General features: G+C 40.6%; 1 pseudogene; it reads left to right on the top strand.

Moving 5' to 3' along the window:
- The window catches only part of LOC138174659 (FRAS1-related extracellular matrix protein 2-like), a 61517-nt pseudogene that overhangs the window by 32144 nt on the left and 7692 nt on the right, over nt 1-21681 (top strand).

The following is a 21681-nucleotide window of genomic DNA, read 5'->3' as shown; positions in this document are numbered from 1 at the left end:
AACTACTTGAGACAATAAATAAATTTGGCAAAGTTGCAGGATATAAAATAAACCCACATAAATCCTCACCATTCCTATGTATTTCCAATGAAATTCAACAGCAAGAGATAGAAAGAGAAATCCCATTTAAAGTTACTGTAGGCATTATAAAATATTTGGGAATTTACCTGCCAAAACAAACCCAGGACCTGTATGACCACAACTACAAAACACTTTTCACACAAATAAAGTCAGATCTAACTACCTGGAAAAATATCAATTGCTCATGGCTGGGTTGAGCTAATATAATAAAAATGACAATTTTACCTAAATTAAATTATATATTTAGTGCCATACCAATTAATTTACCAAAAAACTACATTATAGAGCTAGAAAAAATAGTAACAAATTCATTTGGAAGAATAAATGGTCCAGAATATCAAGGGAATTAATGAAAAGAAATGCTAGGGAAGGTGAACTAGCTATACCAGATTTCAATCTGTATTATAAAGCAGCAGTCATCAAAACTACCTTGTACTGGCTGAGGAATACAGGAGTGGATCAATGGAATAGATTAGGCACATGAGATTCAGAAGTCAATGACTATAGTAATCTATTGTTTGATAAACTCCCAGACCCTGGGTTTTGGGATAAGAACTCACTATTTGACAAAAACTGCTGGGAAAACTGGAATATAGTATGGCAGAAACTGGGCATAGACCATTATCTAACACCATATACCAAAATCAAGTCTAAATGGGTGCATGATCTAGGGTTGATACTGTAAGCAATCTCCTAAAACAAGGAATAGTTTACCTATCAGACTTGTGGAAAGGGAAAGACTTTATGACTAAACAAGAATTAGAGAACATTATAAAATGTAAAATGGATAATTGTGACTACATGAAATTGAAAAGTTTCTGTACAAACAAAGCCAATGTAACCAAGATTAAGAGGGAGGTGGGAAATTGGGAAAGAATCTTTACAACCTATGTCTCTGACAAAGGACTCATTTCTAAAATATACAGAGAATTCAGTCAAATTTATAAGAATACAAGTCATTCCCCAATTGATAAATGGTCAAAGGATATGAACAGGTAGTTTTCAGAGAAAGAAATCAAAGATATCTATAAGCACATGAAGAAATGCTCTAATTCACTATTGATTAGAGAAATGCAAATCAAAACAACTCTGAGGTACCACATCTCACCAGTCAGAATGTCTAAGATGACGAAATAGGAAAATGGCGAATGCTGGAGAGGATGTGGGCAAATTAGAACACTAATGCATTGCTGGTGGAGTTGTGAACTGATCTAGCCTTTCTGGAGAGCAATCTGGAATTATTCCCAAAGGGCTATAAATATGTTCATACCCTTTGATCCAGCAATACCACTCCTAGGGTTATATCCCAAAGAGATCATAGAAATGGGAGAAAGACCCTTATGTACAAAAATGTTTATAGCAGCTCTTTTTGTGGTAGCAAAGAATTGAAATTAAGGGGGTGCCCATCAATTGGGGAATGGCTGAACAAGTTGTGGTATATGCATGTTATGGAATACTATTGTGCTATAAGAAACGAGGAGCAGACGGTCTTCATATTTACCTGGAGAGGCTTAAAAGAACTGATGCTGAGTGAGAAGAGTAGAACCAGGAGAAATTTGTACACAATTATAGACACAACATATGTGTGATGACCAACTTTGATAGACTGGACTCTTCTCAGCAATGCAGTGATATAAGTCAATCCCAAAAGACTCATGATGGAGAGAAATATGTGCATCCAGAGAAAGAACTAGAAAGAACTGTTTATATCCAGGTGGAAGCAAAATACCTAATCTTTTTCCTTCTCTTATTTGGTTTTATGTCCTCTTTACCATTTTTCATTCCAGCTGGTACCATCCATTCTTATAACCTGACTATTGTATAATGTGAAAGTATTTACAGATCCTATACTTGACTATAAGCCGCCATGGGGGGAGGGGGGGAGAGAGGGGGACAAAATGTGAAACTCAAGGAATTGTGGGATTGAATCCTGTAAACTAAAAGGAAACAAACAAATTAATTTAAAAAAAGATAAAAAAATAAAAAAGTAGGAGGAAATAATAGACCTTCTATGGAACTGGGATTGGTACTGGGTCTATCTAATCTGGGAGTTTAAAGATTTGAGTTTTAGTTTCAAATCTACTATTACCTATCTGTATGAACTCAACAGACAGCTTCACTTTTCCGTTTTAAACAAATGTTTTAAACAAATTCCTATATGTTATGACTAGCCCAGGCTTATTAGAAGAGAGGGAGTTTAGAATAGAGATTAATTTTTGTTTTCTTTTTTTTTCTCCCTTTCAGATATCAAATTCCAGGAAGGAGAAACTGAACATTTCGTAGAAATTGAAGCCTTATATTATGGCATAAGGGAAAGGAGAGAAACATTGACAGTTCATCTGAAACCAGATGAAAATATGGTGGCGCAGATACAGGTTATTGCAATTTGCCGACAAAAGACACCTTCTAAAATTCTAGTTTGGCAAATCACACTAACCCTTTTGTTATTAAAATACTGAGGCATTTTTCAACTGCTGGCTTCCCCCAAACCAATCAAATTGATCCATTCATATCTGCATCCTACAAGAGAAACAGCAGCTCATGCCTTCATTACTGCCATTATAATGTCAATAGGATTGTGGGAGAATGATCATATGAAACAAAGAATGAGTGCATTGTATCTAGCAAAATTTTACTGTTGAACATTGTGATAGTAATGGCAATTAAAGATCCCCCTGTATTGTCTTGGTTTTCAAATTGATTGTGTTAAAACCCAGAGTTTGTTAATCCCACCTGTGGGATGGTCTTGTTGATGTGAAAAGAAAGTCCTGAACTGGGAGGAGCTGGTGACATAGATTTGGAGAGATAAGAGAGAGGGGGAAGATCTTTTTGGAAGCAGCACCTCCTGGAGAGAGAGAGACTAAGAGAATTGCTGGTGGCCGCTTTGAATTGCCCTGGACTTTTGAGACCTGCCCCCTGAGCTGCCAAGGACTGAGGAGACATGGCTGTTTTGCTGGTACTTTGTCTGTCTGTTTTGATGTTCTTTTGCCAGATTTGTCCACTGGTGAAAGACAGTCCTTTTGTTGAAGAAGTTCTGGAACCTGGCTGTTCGCTAAGAAGCCCTGAGACTGTCCTGCAGACAGAGCGTGAATACTGTCCACTGGTGAGGGACAGTGCTGTTGTTGCAGGGGTCTGGAGACTGTCCTGCAGACAGAATGAATACTGTCCACTGGTGAAGGACAGTGCTGTTGTTGCAGGGGTCTGGGAGCCTTTCTGTTGGTTCAGAAGCCCTGAAGAAGGATTTTCTTGTTGTATGTTTACAGAAATCCTGGGAGAGGGCTTTGCTAATGTGTTCAGGGGTTCTAGGACTGTTCTACAGACAGAGGATAAATTCATGAAGGGACTGGCAATGTATCTTATGGCCTTGCTAAGCCTTGTCTCCCCAGGAACTAAGATTGCTGAGAACTTGCCTCGAGTCAAGATGAAGAAAAGAGCTCCATTTGGGTATTAAGTGCTGTGTTTAAACTTGATGTAACTCTGAGGTAGATTCAATTGTGATCCAGGGGTGGGGAACTTTTGACCTTATTGTGCTCTGTGATTGACAAATGAATGTACTTTACTTATGATTGGAAACTAATCTCCATTTGAGAAGAGGGGCTTTGTGATGGACTAAATGAAGGTACAGCCTAGGGGTGGAGAAGTATTTAGAACTGAGACTTTGTAATTGATTGAATGATTGGAAGGTCCTGGGGTGGGGTAGTACTCGGAGATTATTTAATCACACTTAGTAAATGCTGTATTTTGAATGATGTCATGTTTTGATCTTCTCTGTTCTGGGTTTGTTACTGAATAAAATGGAGAGCACCTATGCTGGTATTCTGAACCTTGGGAAGTTGCCTTTCCTTGGCATGACATTACAAACATATATATACATACATGTGTGTAGATTGATAGATAGATAGATAGAACAGCTTTGATGTCCTGCTAAACTCCTCCCTCTCACTCATCCCAGATATCCATTCAGTTACCAAATTTTGTTATTTCTACCATCAGAAAATCTCTCCTACACATTCCTGCTCTCAAAGTATGTAACTACCACGCTTGTTCAGCCCCCCCCATCACCTGTCCCCTAGACTATTGCAACAGCCTTCTAATTGATACCTCAAATTTCTCCCGACGCCAGTCTATGTTGCACTCAGCTGCCAAAGTGATTTTCCTAAAGCTTGGATCTGATCACATCACCTCCACCTAAACTTCATTGGATAGATATCTATCAGTCAGATAAATAGATAGCATTTATTAAGCTCTTACTATGTTTTAAGTACCAAGGATACTACAAGTAAGAAAAACAGTTCCTGCTCTCATGAGCTTACATTCTGAGAAAAAATGACAGAGAAAGGGTAGCTGGGAAGGGGAGGGGGTGACCTGAAAGTGAAGTGGAGGACGAATCTAGGCAAAATAAAAAGAGAGCTCACCAGTCAGAGTCTATGGTGGCTCCACATGTAGAGTCCAAGTTTTAGGTGTGAAGGAGGTAGAGATAATGGATAGCCTGGTATAGAGAAATCAATAGCTTCCTATTACCTCCAGTCAATAAAAACCTTAAAAAAAAAAACATTTACAGCCTCATCTCTGTCTACCATTCCAGTCTAATGATTCAATCCCATACACTATGGTCCAGCCATGCTGGTCTATGTACTGTTCCTCACACAGGCTGGTCTATCTTCTATTTCTGTACCTTTGCACTGGCTGTCTCCCATCCCTGGAATCCTCTCTCCTCACTTCTGCACCTTAGCTTTCCTAGTTTCCTTCCAAACTCAATCCAAAGGCCACCTTCTACAGAAGGCATTTCCTGGTACTCCCAGCTGCTAGAGTCTTCCCCTTTAAAATGATCTTCCATCAGGGATTTAAAAAAAAAATGTTATCTCCTATCTTCTCTTTATCTTTATGTATTTATTTCTATACATCTTTTTCCTTCCGTTAGATTATAATCTCCTTGAAGGTAAAAGTTTTTTTTTTTACCTTCCTTTGTAACCCCAAAACTTAGTACAATGCCTGGTACGTTTATTAAAATATTTTTGATTGATTGCTTTGTGGGTTAGTTGATTGACCAATCTATTAACCTGAATTCCAGTTAAGATAATAGCATTCACCAATGCTTCAGGATAAAATGGAGCCTACTTTTATCCTGAACTTCAGCATAGTCTGCAGGTATATGTAAAATACCTAAGGAGAAGTTTTAGTCATATGAGAAATAAAAACTATGAGTGCAGCAGTTCCTCCTCTGCATTCTTCAGAGAATCACCAAATCAAAGGGACCTTGGCAGACCTGAACAAGAATCCTTGTACAAGACGTACAAGCTGGTTAGATCAGGCTCTTTTATACAGACTAGAAAAAAAGAAAATTAATGTGAATCCAGCTGTTGTTGTGTCTAAGTCTTTGTGACCCCATCTGGGATTTTCTTGGCAAAGAAGCAGCAATGGTTTGCCATTTCCCTGTCCAGCTCATTTTACAGGTGAGGAAACTGAGACAAACAGGGTTAAGTGACTTGGCCAGGGTCACACAGTTAGAGTCTAGGGCCACATTTGAACTCAAATCTTACTGACTGTAGACCAGATTTTCTATCCATTGGGCTTAGCTGCCCCACCGATCCAGCTAAATTGACTAAAAGACATCCTTGTGTAATGGTAATGTAATTTTGAATTTGAAGGTCTCTTTGTGTTGGCAAAAGTAGCAGGTACTTAATACTTAGTAATCGATTAAGCTTCTGATTGGGGGAACAGAAGGTATGAACTCCTGTCCCCTTGTTCCTGATGTAACAGTACTAAAGGAAGTGTAACAGGAAATTGGCTGAAGGAAGTACATAATATTGTGTATATAAGAAAAGCCCCAGAGAGGCACAGTCAGAATTTCCTTGAGACTGAGATCTGGTGGCAGAGCAGCTACAGAAGAGAGAATGGAGAACTGAGTCCTGAGAACTTGTGGTAGTGGTAGAGCTCCTTCTAAACAGGAAGCCAGGAGCTCAGGAGCCCAAGAACCCAGAATCCAGAGCCAGGAGCCCCAGAGCCCAGGAGCCAGGAGCTCAGGTGACTGAAGTATGACCAGGATGCTGAGACTTTGTTTGTTTGTGGCTTGGTTGAGCCTTGAATTCCTTGGAGCAGAAATGGTGAAGGAGCTGACATGGACCAAACCCTGTGAATGCCACTGTGGAGCAGGACCTGCCCAGAGAGCTGGTCAAGGAACTGGGAGCTGTCTGCCATTGAACCCAGGTAGAATCAGGGACCATGGAAGGGGATCCAGGGAATCTGAGGACAGGATCCAAGTCAAGATGAAAAGACCTCTCCCTGGGTACTGAGTAATTATGGAATTATAGTTTACTAATGACCTAAGGGGTGGAGGATTTTGTGTATGATACTTAGTAAGACTTTACTGAATAAGTGACTGATTGTACTTTGAGTACTGTGACTATTGTTACCTTTTAGTGACTGATTGAGTTAATCAAGACTTTTCCCCAAGAGTGGAAGACTTGACTGTGTACTGTGATACTACTGATAAGTGACTGATTGAATTAACCTAAGAGTGACTATTTTGTGACTGATTGAATTAACTTAAGAGTGACTATTTTACTTTGAGACTATGTTGTGAATATTATATTGTGATTTTCTTTGATAAGTCGAAAGAAATATGGTGAATACTGTATTTTGAATTATGCTGTACCTTGATTTTCCATGGATGTTTTGCTTTTGTTATGGAATAGAGTGATCACTATATTGAGTAATCAGAACCTTTAAAAAGCTGTTCACAGTAACAGTTCTTCTGGAAAGCTTCTGTGCATGGCATTACACCTTGCTGCTTCAATCTGTGTATTATATCTATCCCCAAACTTCTCCCTCCTAAAATAGCCCAATTCACTCTTGGTTATCTCTCATTCATAGAAAGTTTCTTCTGTCAAATCTAAATTAGCCTCTTTGTCACTTTCACTCTTTACTCTCAGTTCTGCCCATTGGGGCCAAGCAGAATGAGTCTAATCTCTCGTCCATCAATCAATTAATCAACAAGCATTTATTCAGCATTTACTATGTGCCAATCACTGTTCCATGAGACAACTCCACATCATAACCAGAATTCTTTACCAAGAGTATTATTAATCACTCAGACGGGTGACTGAGGGAACTTGTAAAATTAACATCCATGAAGATCAGTAGAGTAAGGAAGAGAGCTTATTTACAGTAGGTGCCTTAGGCATGATCTTTTTCTGGAGAAAAGTAATAAAAATAATTCCTGGGAGAAACTTCACAGTCCTCTGGTTCTCTTCTGACTAGAGGGCATAAAAATTATCTCAATTATGGTCATCTTTGGGTGGCTTTCTTGTGCCCATCCCTGATAAGCAAGAAGGAATAAATTGTATATACTGATAGCTCCAGTGAGATCCTGGGCTTCCAGGTTCTTTGATTAGCATCAAACACTTGGAGTCACCAAGTGTGGCCCCACATAGCCCACCCAAATCAGAGCGTGCAAACAAAACAGGAGGCTGAGCAATGGAGAATTAGAATGAAACACTAAGGAAAATCATTCTTGTGATTCTAGTTTTACCAACTCTGCTCTTCTGGAAAAGTCTTTCCTTTAACAGTCCTTCTTATCCTATATTTTAGATGAATAAAGCCATCGTGTACATTGAAGAAATGGACAGAGTTGCAGATGTGACTTTTCCAGCCATTCCCCAAGTGGTCTCACTCCTCGTGTATGGTGACACATCTGCCACCAAAGAGAAACCTAACCCCCCAGCTGGCTACCCTATTGTGTGTGTGATGGTAGGACCTGTTACCCTGAGCCCTGCCCTGCTCTGTGCTAAAAAACTATCAATCCACCCAAAAGGTCTCTTGAAATAATCAAATGTGATTATTAATATGCAGTACTTTGCAAATGTCAGCTATCATAAATGTTATTGTTATTAATTATTATTGCTAATTTTGCTTCCCATACTGCTCAGTGCCAGAAGTATGATGCATCAATCAGTTAAACAGACCAGCATTTATTAGGTACCTGCTATTCTCCAGGCCCTGTATTGGGCACTTGAGATACAAATACAAAGCATGAAAGAAAAAATTCCCCTCTCAAGGCTTACATTCTATTGGGAAGGTGGCAAATATATGTATAAGTATGTTCAATAAATACAAATCAAATATAAGAAAGTTAAATACAAAGGTAATAAGGGAGAGAGGGCAGTTGGGAAAATTAGGAAAGGCTTCATATTGAGGTTGTGGAAGCAGAGACTGGTTTGTTGTTTCTTTTGCCTTTATAATTTAGGCACTTTATAACTGTGGACTTGACTTGTTTAAGCTATGTTTTAATGGAAAAGAAGGCATCTGAACTGGAGGTGAAACCATGGGAAATGGGTAATACAAAGACATGGAGAGAGGCATACAGTGCCCCTGTGAGAAACAGAGAGAAGAACAGTTTGGCTGGGCTGTAGAGTGAGGAATGTCTAATGAGGCTAGAAACCTAGGATGGGGCCAAGCTGTAAAGGGTTTGAAAAGCCAAACAGAGGAGTGTTTGTTTTATCCTTGAGATGATACAGAGCCACTAGACCTGCACTTAAAAAATAAAATTTTGGCAGCTGTGCAGGAGATGAATTGGAGGGGGTAGGGATTCATTAGTATGCCATTGCAATAGGCTAAGCATCAACTACTTAAAGAAAAAGAATGTCTGTAATGTAGAATAGCTTATTATATGCACATATATGCTAATCTCAGATTTTATTACCCATGACAACTCTAATGCCTACCCCACCCCAAATTACTTTGTATTAACTTGTATATTCTTTTATTTATTTTTCTCCAATAGAACATAATCTCAATCTCCTTTCATTCTTTTGTTGTTGTTATTGTTTTGTTTTTTGGGGAGGGCAATTGAGGTTAAGTGACTTGCATGTCTAGGTTTTTTTGTGTTAAGTGTGAGGCTAGATTTGAACTCAGGTCCTCCTGACTCCAGGGCCAGTGCTCTATTCACTGCACCACCTAGCATTCATTTCATTCTTGTCTGAATGGCAAATATGCTGGAGTTCTTCTAGTTCATTTTATAGATGAGGAAACTGAGGCAAACAGGGTTATGTGATTTGCCCACAGTCATACAGTGTCTAAGACTGGATTTGAACTCAAGAAGAGAATTCTTCCTGACTCTAGACTTAGCACTCTATCCGCTACATCACCTAGCTGCCCCTCCTAGAAAATAGGGACTATCTTTTGGGGTTTTTTTCTATAGGCCCTAAACTTACCAGTTTATAATTGAATGGATGCATTCACATTAATATATAAATTCAAGATATATTGCTTCTCTCTACCCATCCTTTTTCTTTCTCATTCTAGGTATGCAACTCCAAATATTCAGACTATAATAAGACAAGGTCCATTTGCAAAGCAGAAAATATTAACGACACCTTGAGTCTGTATCGGTGGCTGGTCAGTGCTCCAGACAGCAGTAATGGAGTCACCAGTCCCATGTAAGAAATAGATGTCAATACTTTCTTCACCAACACCAAGTCTATTACCCTTGACTCCATCTACTTCCAAGCTGGGTCGAGGGTACAATGTGCTACCCGGGCTGTTAATATGAGTGGCAATGTGGGACTGGAGCTTCTGAGTTCAGTCTGTTAGCAAAGTTCTGTTAGCAAAGATGGTGAGTCACAAGATCCTAAAGGGTAATCTGTGGTACAGTAGGAAGTCCCAGGGTTCCCTTTTAAGAAGAGGAAATTATAATCCTCAAACCCTCTGTGAGCTTGTTATGTGTCAAATGGATTCTAAGTGTAGGAGATATCATAACTTCTCATTCATAAAGCATCCAGATAAAAGTCCAATAACTCAGACTTTTGTTTTTGTGCATTTGTCCATTTCGCCTCCTCTGTGCTAAGAAAGAAACCAATGACTGATAAACAAGATGTCAGGGATTTACCCACCAAAGCAATATTGGATGGATACAGATCTAAACCAATCTCACATCTTCTGTATCTACAGTATCACTCCATAACTTCAATTTTTTTTGTTTTTATATCATAATCATTTCTGGATATCCCTGAACCTTCATTTATACAGAAAAGGAAAAAAAATAAACACAACTAGTTAAGCAAAACCAGCTGATAACAGTGTAGACAGCATTCTCTATTCTCATTCTCCCACATCTCTACTAAAAGGAAAAACAGATGTTTCAGCATCTCCTCTCCAGGACCATCATGGGTCGTTACAGTTACTCAGAGTTCAACTTCCTTTTAGTTTTTTGTTTGTTTATATTGTTGTAGCACTACTGTAGATAATTCTTCTGGTTCTCTCTATTTCACCTCGAATGAGTTCACATAAGCCTTCTGATGTACTCATTTGCATAATGATAGTCTATAAGATCTTCAAGACCCTCAAGTACCCTTGAAATTGTCAAAGATTACCTTGTGCCTGCCACCTTTCTTTGAAAATGTATAGCCTATGTGCTATGGTTATTTTGTACCAGAATTGATGACTAAACAGAACATCCCCATTCTCCAATCACTTTAGATAAATGGGAGCTTATGATTATTTTTTGAAACAACCTAGTCAATCATTTGAATATCTGTCTACACACATGAGTAGAAATACAAGTGTAGAGATGATTTCATAAAGTCACAGGACTGGAAGGAATTTCAAGAGATTATTGAGTAACAGGTACCAAGATGACCTTTTGTGCTCAATTTGGCTGCCATATCAAACTGTTGACTTATACTGAGCTCAAAAGTGAACTAACCTCTCCCCACCCCCCAGATCTTTTTCAAACAAGCTGCTCTCTAGACATACTCCTTCATCTTATGCTTGTGAAGCTGATTTTTTTAACCTAACTTTGCATTTATCCCTATTGAATTTCATCTTATTAGAGCTACTCTGATGTTCTAGCCTGAACTTCAGAGCATGGATAATTGTATTTGTCTATGGTCTCCCATCATGAATTTGCCCTTTGTATTAACAGATTCCTCTGTAGTCAATAAGAGCACCTCAGAAGGTAGAGGAGAAAATGGAAAAGTAGTCCAAAGATACCAATTCTATCCAACAAACTTTCTTTGAATGTCTACCACGTACAAAGCACCACGCTACTAATAAAAGAGAGTAAACCCAAATTGGTCTTTCCATTCCCTCTTAAAAAAACTGATTGAGCCAATTCTCCATTGAAGAATCAGCAGAGCCATTATTAGCTCTAGTTTTCATCATAAACAAAGCTTCCAACTCTTCTCTCCCTCAGCTTTTCATCACAGCTGGAAATAGAACTGCAAAGATAATATTTCTTTTTTACCTGCATATATGTTCTAGCAGAGGTGCTAATGAATGATGACTTGGCCAAGAATTAAATAGAAATAGAAGTAGAGGGGTGGCCAGGTAGCACAGCGAGTAAGAGCACCAGCTCCAGTGTCGGGATGACCTGGAGATCGAATCCCGGGCTCAGACACTTAGCACCCACCCAGAAACACCTGGCCGTGTAACCTTGAGCAAGTTACTTAACCCCTATTGCTTAAAAAAAAAAGAAAGAAAGAAAAGGAGAAGGCCTAGATAATTCCCAAACTAAACCAGGAATCCTCAAGAGTGGAATGTCAATGGATTGAGTAAATCTGCATGCATTCATTTCTGTCTTCCTTTTTCCAAAATGCCCAGTCCCCTTTACATTCTCATGAGAATGTTTCTCTAGGCCTCTGTCAGCCACGTGTGCCTGGAATGGTAGGAGCTGAACCTTTCTCAGCCAGGATCCACTATACTGGGCCAGATTAACCTGATTCCCCCAACCTGATCAAGCCCACTGTGAAGATGCCTCACCTGGATGGTAAGATCCATCCCAGTGGGTAGCAGAGTCCCCACTTTACAGGCAAGAATTCCCATTCATCAGGAGCATAAGTGAATTGTTATGGGCCATGTACCAAGTCAGTAGAAAAAAATGGCAGACCACTCCAGTATCTTTGCTAAGAAAACCCCAAATGGGGTCACAAAGGGTTGAATGAAAAATGTCTGAGCAACAACATTAAGTCAGTGGCAAAACTGGGAGTCACAAACTCAGGTTACCTAATCCCTTCCTACTCAAGGCATCTCTCTCCTGAGACTCTGATTGCCCTCCCCCTCCCCATGTGCTCTCCCATTTGAGGCAGCCAGCCTTACCATGTTGTATCATGTTTCAGGAATGCTACCAGTTATCTCCACCCGACCTCTGTTCAACTTTGAGCTGACGCTGAGCCCTGATGGGACTTGGGTGGGCAACCACAAGTGTTCCAACCTCCTGGATTACAGTGAGATCCAGGCCAGGCATGGTTTCATCAAAGAATATACCAGGAGCTCAGATATAATCGGCGAGACAGTACACTTCTTTGAGGTCTGCCCAGACCCTCCGCTTTTAACACAACCTTAATCTTGATGCTTGCCTCTGGGAATTCAACAACTACTATGACATGTCAGAACTCCTATCAGCCTGTGGTGGTTCTGTTAGCACTGATGGCCAGGTATGTATTTGCTGAACCCTGGAGAGGAAGAACCAGAGAAACAGCATCATAATAATATCTTATGTCTACCTAATGCTATGAAGAGCTTTACACAGGTTACCCAACAGGATAAGCCCTATACTTATTATTATTATAATATATTTTTCCTAGACCTATAATTCATTAATGTAGGGAACTCCAAGAGTGAAAAATCCCTTCACTAGTACAGTTAGACCATTTGTCTATAGTTTATTGTCTCAGAGAGTTGTTTGGAAGAACTGAGCAGCAATGCGATTTCTTTTCCATGGTCATTTAATAGTATGTGTTAGAGGTAAGACTTAACCTAGGTCTTACTGACTCCAAGGTCAATATTGTGACCTCTATCCCATATTCCTTTTCATCCTCATTGTTCAGATAAGGAAACTGAGTCTCAGGTTAATATAACATGCAAGTGTCAGAGGGGGATTCAAACCCAGGTCTTCCTGACTCCAAGTCCAATGCTCTACCAATAAGTTGCAGAGGCCCTGAGTTACCATGGAGGATCTGAGATGTCAACATAAGTACAGTAATTCACATACAGAGGTATCTCATCTAATATGCAGAACTGACTTTGTAAGGTCCTAAATGTAAATAATCTCCAACCCCACTAGTTAATCAGTTAAAAGGGTTTTTTTATCTTTAAAAGTCTGTCATTATATCAAGAAACTTGTGCATATCCTGATAACCAAATGGAATATTACATACCACTTAGTTCTAAGCCTTCTCCTTTACCCCCTATTGTAGCAGCAACCACATAGGCATACCCAGGATGGCTGCTAGCACAGGTTCTTAGATCTGCTTTACTAGGAAAGACAGCTGTTCAAGGGGTCAACAATCTTTTTAAATTACATTCACTAGTTCAGGGGGAAAGTCAACACCCTGAACTTCAGAGAAAATCCAAACAAAGAAAATACAAGCAGAGAAATAAAGACCAATAGGCAGGGCTTCTAACTGTCTGAAAAATTGGTACAAATTCAACAGATAGATCCAACTGTCTGACCAAGGTATACATAGTTACCAGAGAGAGAAGCACCAACATCTGGGTTTTTCAAAGCCAGGGAGCTCCTTAATGGCTACCCAGTCTCATCTAGCCAGATCACAAGAACACTCTTCCAATGAGTGAGCCCCAAAGCAAAAAGCTAATGTCAGAGTATATATACCCTTTTCAGAGCCAGACAGCCCCACAACCCTCCTGACTCAGTGCCTAATTAGAAATTCACAAAAGGTGTGAAAGCCTTCCTACAATCAAGCTTCCCCTAAGCAAACTTCCCTTAATAGGCTCCAGGCCTATTAAGGACTGGGAAGATCTTATATCGAATTAACATTACAGCTACATCTATTCAACTATGAATTTTTGCCATTTTTACCTTTACAGCATTTCATATCCATCCCCTTCTTATGACTCACAACAATCATCCCTCTAACTTCCACCTGAACTATTGCAAGAACCTCAAATGGGGTCCCAGTCTTAAATCTCTCCCCACTCAAGTCTACCACACAGCTACCAAAGTATTTTCCTTAAGTGTAGGTCTGACTGTGTCACTTGCCTACTTAATAAACTCCATGGTGCCCTACTGTCTCTGGCATTTGATGCCTGTAACAACCAAATGCTGATTTTCTTTTTCTTTTTAGTTAATTTACTTATTTTTAGTATTCAAGATTCACTTTCATAAGTTTTAAATTTTCTCCCCCTCTCTCCCTTCCTCCTTTCCCAAGATAGCACACAATCTGATATAGGCTCCACATATACATTCCTATTAAACAAATGTTCGCATTAGTCATGTTGTATAGAAGAATTAGAACAAATTGGAGGAACCATGAGAAAGAAAAACAAAACGAAAAGAAAATGATCTGCTTCACTCTGCATTTAGACTCTATAGTTCTTTCTCTAGATGTGGTTGGTATTTTCCATCATGAGTCCTTTGGAATTGTTTTAGGACCTTGCATTGCCCAGCCCCGACCTTCTAAGCTAGCTTCATTATACATTCACCTCTCTTCCCACATCCCACAGTCTGGCCAAGCTTGATCTCTCTGTTCCTCACACATAACACTTCACCTCCCATTTCCATCCCTTTGTAGCAATCATCCCCCTACTTGGAAGGTATTTCCTCACTCTCTTCAGGATCCAGTTAAAGTGCCAACTTCTATACAAAGCCTTTTCTCATCAACCCAACTTAGAGTGCCCTCCCTTCCTCTTTAATTACCTTGCCTTTATCTCCTTTGTGTTTATTTGTACTTTTTTCTGTACATGCTTGCATACATACACACATATATGCTGTCTCCCCCATAGAAGGTGAGTCCAACTTAACAGCAAAGACTATTTCATCTTTTGTCACCTACCACAATGTCTGGGACATAGGAGACATTTGGTAAATGGCTATTGATTGTTTGATCAATGAAGAAAGTGGGCGCCCTAGAGATTGGGTTTCCTTGGGGAAGTCCAAGGCTATGCAGCTAGCTCTAGAACCCACATTTCTTAATCCATAGTTCAATGTTCTTTTCATTACCTCCTACTACCTCTCATGAAAAATTAAAATTCTTAGAAATAAAGGAATTTCAGAGAGGCAGCCTGGTGTGGTGAATAGAGTGCTGGACTTGATTTAGGAAGATCTAGATTCAAGTCTCATTTTAGACACTTATTAGCTCTGGGACCCTGGGTAAAATCATGTCATGTCTCCTATTTTCAGTTTCTTCATGTATTTTTTATAAAAAGGATAATAATGGTGCCTATCTCATAACATTGTTGTAAAGATCAAATGAGATAAGGTACAATGCTTTACAAACCTTAAAGGGGCTATGTAAAGGTGGACCAATAACAAAGAAGGAAATGGATTTCTCTTGAAAGGTTTTCAAACTTCACACTCTCAATCCCGAATCACAGATTCCCTGCCCTCACTTTTACACCCCCATAGAGATACCTGAGAAGTTGACAGCTGGTGTATGCTGGCAGAAGCAAGACTTCCATCGCCCACAAAAGAAAGAAAAAACCTCCCCATCATGCAGGTGGGAGGGAGCTATGAAAACAGAGAAACCATGAATGCTCAGGCACCAGTGGGAGAGAGGCTGATGAGAAGGGCTCTCTCTCTTTCTCATCGTTTGCCAGCTCCCTCCTCCTCAAGCACCAGAGTGGGTTATAAAGATACACATTGAGGGCAGCTAGGTGGCACAGTGAATAGAGCACTGGCGCTGGAGTCAGGAGGACTTGAGTTCAAATGACCTTGGGCAAGTCACTTATCCCAATTTCCCTGCCTTCCCCCCTCCAAAAAAAAAATGTACAGTGGCTAAGGTCTGACAAGGACCATGTCAAGTATCTCATGTCAAGCAAGTAATCACTAAGAAACTTAGGGGTTCCTCAGCAAGAAGGCTTGCAGACCTGGTTAAGACAGGGACCTCCGCAGTCACAGTGTTGAGAGTCATTTTCCTGCTCTCTCTGCTCATGTAAGTCAGTCCTCTGTCATCCCCAAGACCCTTCCATTCTAGGTCTGGAGGGCAATGTGTCTCTCATCTTTGTGTTTCCCAAGAGAGTTGGGATTTGAAACCTAGGCCCTGTCCGTCTGTCTCCCTCCAAGTGTGGCTAGAGGAAACTAGCTTCATTCATTCAGATGAACGGGGAGAATTCTCTGCTGATGAGACTAAGCTGGCTATCTCCCCTTCCTTCTGAAAGTTGTCATGAGAGGCCACTAAGTGCCCTGCACACTTAATCTGTTCCTTATATTTCTTGTGTGGCAAAAAGGAAATTCAAGCTCCTTTAGCAGCTCTTTTTAAGGAACTTTGCACTTTCAAAGGAGCTGTAAATGGGCAAGAATATCCAGGGCAGATGGGCACCATAACATGAGGAGACAGTGGATAGATAGGATGCTAGACTTGGAGTCTGGTTCCAGTTCTGCTTCCCATACTTGACTCACTCTGTGACCCACAGCTGAAACCTCCTTTGAGCCTGTTTTCCCATCTGTATAATGAGATGACCAATAACGCCTATAGGACCTCTCTCACAGGGTTGTGAAGATGAACACTTGTTGAGGAAGCGGTCAAAGGGATTCTTTTCAGATTTTTTTAGATTGGACTAGATGATTGCTGGAACAATAACATTCTGTGAGTCTGGTGAAGACTCAAAAGAAGCAATGTATAGAAGTGTTTGACCAACTTTATAACACTATAAATTTAAAATATTAGTACTATTATTTTTAGAATCTGAGAAATTATTAAAAATAAAAATCATCCTGGACCTAAGGGGGGAAACTATTTTTTTAAGAAATTGAAGGGGTAGATTTTTAGGAAGTTGCATGTCTGCACATATCTGTGGTGTCCACATGCATTTAATTCTTCAGTTACAAGACAAAGATAACCTGAGCTCATGTCAGCACTTTCTTTGGAGAGTTCTTTAAATTTTACATGCCATCCCAAAGCAAAAGCATCCAGGGAACAGTATACAATGAAGCATGTTATTATCATTACACCTGCTCTCTGACCAATGGGAAGAAAATAGAGTGGATAGTTGGCCTTAACTCTACATCTTGGTCACATGGCTCTCTCTACTCACATTTTCTCTTAATACAGGCTTTCACATTGAACATTTAGAACCTCCATCTTCACTATGGCACTATCCTGATTTCAATCCAAAACATTTACTATAGGCCAGGTACTTAGGGTACAAAGAAAAAGCAAAATTATGACCCTGCCCTCAAGGAGCTTATATTCTAATGGGATGGACAACATACAAATTCTTGAACATATAAGGTATGTACAGTGTAGATGGGGATGGGGGAAGAAAACAAGTATGTCTTAAGCAATTACTGTCTTCCAGGCTCTGCGCTAAGCACTTTATAATTTCATTCAATCCTTATAACAACTCTAAGGGAGCACAGTTAAGTGTCGCAGTGAGTAAATCACAGGCCCCGGAGTCAGGAGGACCTGAGTTCAGTTCCGGCCCCAGACACTTAACACCCACACAAAAAAACTAGCCGTGTAACCTTGGGCAAGTTACTTAACCCCAACTGCCCTTCAAAAGGCAAAAAAAACCAACTGTAAGGGGTGGCTAGGTGGCACAGTGAATAGAGCACCAGCCCTGGAGTCAGGAGGACCTGAGTTCAAATCTGGTCTCAGCACTTAATAACCATGTGACCTTGGGCAAGCTTCTTAACCCCAGTTGCCCTGCCTTCCCCCCCTCCAAAAAGCAAAAAACAAAACAAAAAAAAAAAACAACAACCCTGAATGGTAGATGCTATTAGTATCCCTATTTTACAATTGAGGGAACTGAGGCAGACAGAAATCAAGTGACTTGCCCAGGGTCACACAGTTAGTAAGTGTATGGTATTATATATAATACCTGATTTGTATCTATCACTCTCAAGTTTGCAAAGGGATTTGTAAATGTTTAGCATGTTCGGGCTTTATGACAACTCTGATGAGTAACACAGATTATCATACTTTTACAGGTGAGAAAACTGAGGTCTAGAAAGGTGAAGTGATTTGCTTTCAGATGCACAGTTAACAAGTCAGTACAGCTGGGGGAACTGAGGCAGACAGAACGTAAGTAACTTGCCCAGGTTTCACACAGTTAGTGAGTGTCTGAGGTCAGTACAGCTGAGGGAACTGAGGCAGACAGAAGGTAAGTGACTTGCCCAGGGTCACACATCTAGTAAGTGTCTGAGGTCAGTACAGCTGAGGGAGCTGAGCTCCTGAGGTCAGTCTTGGACTCAGGGTCTTCCTGACTCCGGGGCCCCGCACTGTATTAGCAACTGGAAGGAAAAGGAAAGGATTGGAGCTGAGTAATAACAGAGTCAGAGAAGCCAAGAAGGGCAGGTGAGAAGACAGAATATACTACAGAGTTGGGAGATGGAATGTGATGCTTGAGGAATTTCAAGTAGGCCAGTGTAGCTAAACAGTAGAGGAAATGGAGCAGAATAAGGTGTTGGAAGACTAGAAACGCAGGGGATATTTCAATCTCTTCCCCAGAGAAGCCAAATATCCTAGATGAGCAGTCACACGTTTGGATAGTGTAAAAGAAAGATACAGAATCCAGCGGGAGGTTTGCAGCACCCAATCCTATTCTCTACCTTAAAGCAAACTGCTTAACCCTCCTGCGTGGGCCTTAGCATCTCAGTGCGATACAGTATACAGCAAGCACTTATTAACTGCTTACTCAGTATGCAAGGTACTGAGGGAGTTACAAAGCTAACATTGTAATAGCTGATTTGTATCTATCACTTTTAAACAGCAAATGTTCAGCATGTTTGGGCTTTATGACAACTCTGATGAGTAACACACACATTATCACTCTTTTACAGGTGACAAAACTCAGGTCTAGAAAGGTAAAGTGATTTGCTTTCAGATGCTGAAATGTGCTGAAGGCAAGACTGATACCAATCAGTTTTCCTGCCCCCAGGTTTGGCACTCTACTGATTAGGTCATTCTGGTTCCATCAGGAATAGATCTCAGTGATAGACCAATCCCCCCCAACCCCATTTTATAGGTGAAGAAACTCAGGGTTGGAAGGATAAGCTAATGTCAGCCAGGTGGAAAAGTGGATCATGTTAAATTTGGAGTCATGAAGAAGTGAGTTCAAATCCTGCCTCCGATACTTACTAGCTATGTGACATTGAGAAAGTCACTTAACGTCCCACAGACTCAGTTTCCTCATCTGTAAAATGGAGATGGTAATAATAATACCTACCTCACAGGACTGTTAGGAGGGTCAGGTGAGAAAGATGGTTTTTCAAACCTTAAACCACTATGTAAATACTAGCTATAATGATAATTATTAGGAGGCTTGCTCACAGTCACAGAGTAAGTCAAGTGTCAGAGGTGGAATGCGGCCATTGTCTGCCTCTCTCCAGGTCCAGCAGCCCACCCACGATGTCATGCTGCTTCTTTATAAATGTCCTGAAGGGGCTTAACTGCTCTGTGGGACAGGACACCCGATCTTCATAACGTTATATGATAAGTGCATTAGAAAGTTTTTTAAAATTTAAGTGTTGTGTGAGTGGAAAAGTGACAAGGGGGAACAATGATAGCTTTTTGGATAGACCTTTGAAGTGTCTCTGTGGTAGAGTATCCAGGGTAGAGGGAATCTATTAAAAATCAGACCCAACTAGAGAGCTGGCATTCCAGGGGAAAGTATGTATGTCTGTGTGTGTGTTATCCCAACATCTCTCCATGAATATAATAAACGACATAGACCGACTAACAGGAAAATGAAAACAACTAATGATCATTCATTCAACAAGCATTTACTAGGGAGCCACTATATGCCCAAGTTAATGCACTACATGTCATTTCAATCGTGTTCGACTCTTCACAACTGCATTTGAAGTTTTCCTGGAAGAGACACTGGAGTGGTTGCCATTTCCTTCTCCAGCTCATTTTACAGATGAGGAAATTGAGGCAAATGGGGCTAAGTGATTCACCCAGGGTTACACAGCTAGTAAGTGTCTGCGGCCAGATTTGAACTCAAAGAGATGAGTCTTCCTGACTTTAGGCACAGTACTCTGTGCACTATTGTACCACACAGCAAAGACAAAAATGAATAGTGCCTGACCTCAAGGAGCTTATATCCTATTCATCAGAACAAGAGGATCTGAAAATAACAAGGGGCATTGGATGGGTTTTGATCAGTGCTTAAAACTCTGTAGGTAAGGACTGTGGGGTTTCCCACATCCCCATGTATACAGGTCCTAACTTTCTCCATTTTTCATTTTTTCAGGTTTTAAACTTAGTAAAGTCCTATGTCACACTGCTGCTGCCCCTCTTTGTCTCCTATGTCTTTCATTCCTCAGCAACAGTTGGGCACTGGACACATTTTGACTTGCAGTCTGAGCTGAGGCTTACCTTTGTGTATGACACCGCCATATTGTGGAAAGAAGGCATTGGCAGTCCCCCAGGATCAGAGCTTCAGGGTAAGTATTTATAGGACTCCTCCAGGGAAGAAGAAAGGGGGAAAAATCATATTTATATAGTGCTTCTCCTGTGAGAAACTATACCTTCACTTTGGGAGAAGAGTATGGTACAGCGGAAATCCAAATGCTGGATTTAGAGTCAAATTTTATTCTAATTGATTGACTTAATTATTCCTGCTGACTGAGGTAGTGTGACTCAGTGGATAGAGAGTTGACTTTGGAGCCAGGAAAATATTGGTTCAAGTCCTACTGCTGACCCTGTGTTGAACACTGTGTCACTGCCGCAGGTGACCCTGGCCAAGGACTTTTAACATCTCAGTGCTCTAGGTTACTCTCTGGGACTCAGGTTGCAGAGAAGATCCCAGCCAGAATTGGTAAAGGAGCTCCCTACAGTCCTGTGAAATCACAAATCCAGTCCTTAGACCCCTATTCAGGCTCATTAAGTGCTAAGCCCACTTGTTTCAGGTCTTCCAGTGTTGTCATGACCTTCTTTATCTTGGAACCCTGGAGCAAAGCCCTGGATACCCTGCCTGAGTTATTCCTCTGGTAATCAGAGTCAGCTGTGGAGACAACATGTTTTAGACATTAACTAATGCCATAACTGAGCCAAGACAACCAAGAGCGATGTCAGGAAACATTACAAAGAATAGAGGCATACAGAACTAAGCAAGTTTGCAGGAAAACCAATAGAAAGCTCTACTAGGAATAGAAAGAGCCCAAGATCAGTGGGCCCAGTCCAGTTAAAGTTGTTCCATGCAAAGCCAGGAGAATAATGAACGCCCAAAACATGAGTTGATAATCTACTTCTAAAGAAAAGTCAGCAGGAGCTCACTTTCCATAATAAACCAGGGTTCATCAGGATTCCCTCTTCCCCAGCCTAGTGCCCAGTGGACAACTGCCTCATCACCTCACCCTTGTACTACTACAGTAGCGTTCTGGTTCCCTTCCCTGCCGCAAGTGTCTCCCCATTCCAGTTGTCCTCCACCCACCTACCAGTGGCCTTCCTACAGTGCACTCCAATAACAACAACCCTCTACTCAATAACCTCGGTTAGCTCCCTATTATTACCTCCAGGATAAAATATAAAATCTGCTGTCTGAGGCAGCTGGTGACCCAGAGGATAGAGCACTGGGCCTGGAGTCAGGAAAGCCTGATTTCGATTCCACCATGTATGTCTGCATGTATTATGTTTGTGTATATGTGTGTATACACACATGCACATGCTTGTATACAGGTGTGTATACATGTTTAATATG

The sequence above is a fragment of the Petaurus breviceps genome, unplaced genomic scaffold (assembly GCF_028583685.1).
Source record: "Petaurus breviceps papuanus isolate PSGF00001 unplaced genomic scaffold, PetGlider_PUasm1.0 76, whole genome shotgun sequence".
Classification (NCBI taxonomy): Eukaryota; Metazoa; Chordata; class Mammalia; order Diprotodontia; family Petauridae; genus Petaurus; species Petaurus breviceps.
The sequence above is the reverse complement of the archived record's forward strand: the minus strand, read 5'-3'. Positions and strand labels throughout refer to the sequence as shown.